Consider the following 2468-nt stretch of genomic DNA (forward strand, 5'->3'; position numbering starts at 1 on the left):
TTTTAGCCCTTTAACTTTCCTTTGCATTTGAAAAAGATTTACTTCACTTGTATCATCCTGTCCCCTTTAGCCCTCCAGCTTATTTTCCCATCACTGGACATCTTTGAATGTACTGGGTATCTTTACAGAAAAATGCTGGTAACAATTGAAGAGTTCATTTTATTTAGCTTTCCTTTTTCCTAATCCGTTAATAATTGCCTAGCAGGCCCATAAAATTGAAAAGTTAGAGACTGAATAGCACATTCTTATTTGTTTTATCCACAGAGAAATAAATCTACTTGTAAGATTTAATCCTACAATCCGTTAAAAACCATCCAAGTGTCATTGACTTCCAACTGAGAAGTCACTGCTTTCAATTTAGGAAGATAATGCACCATCTTTCGTGACAAAATTTTTTTTCACTTTTGGGTTTTTAAGAGTATTATCAATAAATATCAATTTAAAGCACACTTAATGTCAGATTCTACAGAACAACCAGGAAGAGTTATTCATCCCAGGTTCATACTATATAAGCTTTTAGATGATGTGCATGCATGTGTGTATATGTATACGTGTGTTGGGTATTATTTACAGAGGAAATAAAACGATTGTAAGATTCTCTCTTTTTGATAGGTAGATGGATCAATGAATGGGTGGCATTGAAAAAGACCATAGATTTCCTTAGTACAAAAGGCAGTACACAGAAAAGTTTGTATAGATTTACATCAAGCTAGATATGCCGCAAGTCTAGTTTTTACCACAATCTTTACTATTGACTGAAGTGGCTAAACTCTCACTTTTGTGAGGCTAGAATAAGGGAGATAAGTGGCCAAGAAACAGGCCTGACAAACAGTAAATCTGTTAACAATGATAGGTAAAAAGCATGGATTCTGGAAACAAAGAAATAATTCTTTAAGACCTTGACTAGGTGTCAAAACAAGTTTGAAATGAGGGAAATGAGAAACCAAAAAAAGCCTAAATTCACATGTTGGAGTCCTGTAATAGACCGAGAATAATGAGAAGGAGACTTGAGGGAAATGTGTAAAATTCAATTCCCCAGAGAATCATGATGAGACCCTGGGAAAAAGAACAAATCCTTTCATGAAGATAGTATTTAAATCAGGGATACCCATGTACCTGAACTGACTTGAAAGCAGTTCTACCAAGAATCAAGAAGGATTAACTGGAAAACATTTACGATATTTTTATGTGCTTATCCTGCTTTTTTATTGAGGTATAATTGACATACAGTATTATATTAGTTTCAGGTGTACAACATAATGATTCGATATTTGTATATATTGCCGAATGATCACCACAATAACCCTAGTTAACATCTGTCACCATATAGTTACAAATTTTTATTTTTGTGCTGAGAACTTTTAAGGTCTATTCTCTCAGCAACTTTTCAAATATGCAATACAGTATTATTAACTATAAGCACCATGCTGTACAACACATCCCTTTAACTTATTTATTTTATAACTGGAAGTTTGTTACAATATTTTAAATCTTATAAGCCTAAATCATAAGTCATACGTGGAAAATTCATTTTACTTCATTTTTATTTTTTTCAACAAGAACTTCTTAATGATTTTAAGAGAGCCAATTTGTTCAGAAGAGAATATAAAAGGGAGGTGGCTCATGAAGTAAGGAACTTCCTTTCCTTCAGACGTGCAGCACTGGATAAATAGCTGTATTTCATATGGGTTTAGGTTTAGGCCACGTAAAATGAGTTAATTCTATATCCTTTCCACTCCAAAGATGGCACTATGGGCACACCAGCTCTAGGCACACATATCTGTAAGACACACATCACACAAATCTCAAGACATACATACCCACATACCACTGAATGTTCCACCAAAACCCGTAGCAGTAGTGGTGCTAGGTTTCCCTCTGAGTCGTTGTTCAAATGGTAAGGAACATTTACATGCGTAATGCAACCCAGTCCATCTCTACTCTCTTGTAGATAATCCCCCTAGTGACCACAGCACACTGTTCTAAAGGAAATACCTGAATGTAGTCAGAAGCTAGGAGAGAGCTGGATGAACTGGTTCACAAGGGCATTAAACTTACCCTTGGAATCATGAGAAACTCAACATGAAAGCTACTGAAACAGAGAAAGAGGTCAAATTAAAGCCTTTAGAATTGGAATGGCTAAAGATTTTAATCATGATCAGTGAGGTGGTCCATTTCTAAGATGCCTATTTAACCCTAATAGCTTAATCTCTGCGAAACAGAAGATGATAATCTCTCAAAAACAGCACAGAAAAGAGGGTAAAATAGAATATAAGCCCTGGCTATGTGTATGACTGTGTGACCTTGTGTATGTGCAGCTTAGAAAGTAGACATGAGAGGTAAAGCTTACTTTAAGACTGCGATCTTGATCGCGTATGTTTTAGGCTGTAGGTTAGTTTCCATATATATTTAAATTATTCAATGGAAGTTCTTATGAAAAGGATTGCGTAGTCCAAAGGAATTCCTGC

Source organism: Lipotes vexillifer, unplaced genomic scaffold (genome assembly GCF_000442215.2).
Source record: "Lipotes vexillifer unplaced genomic scaffold, Lipotes_vexillifer_v1.1 scaffold1086, whole genome shotgun sequence".
Lineage (NCBI taxonomy): Eukaryota > Metazoa > Chordata > Mammalia > Artiodactyla > Lipotidae > Lipotes > Lipotes vexillifer.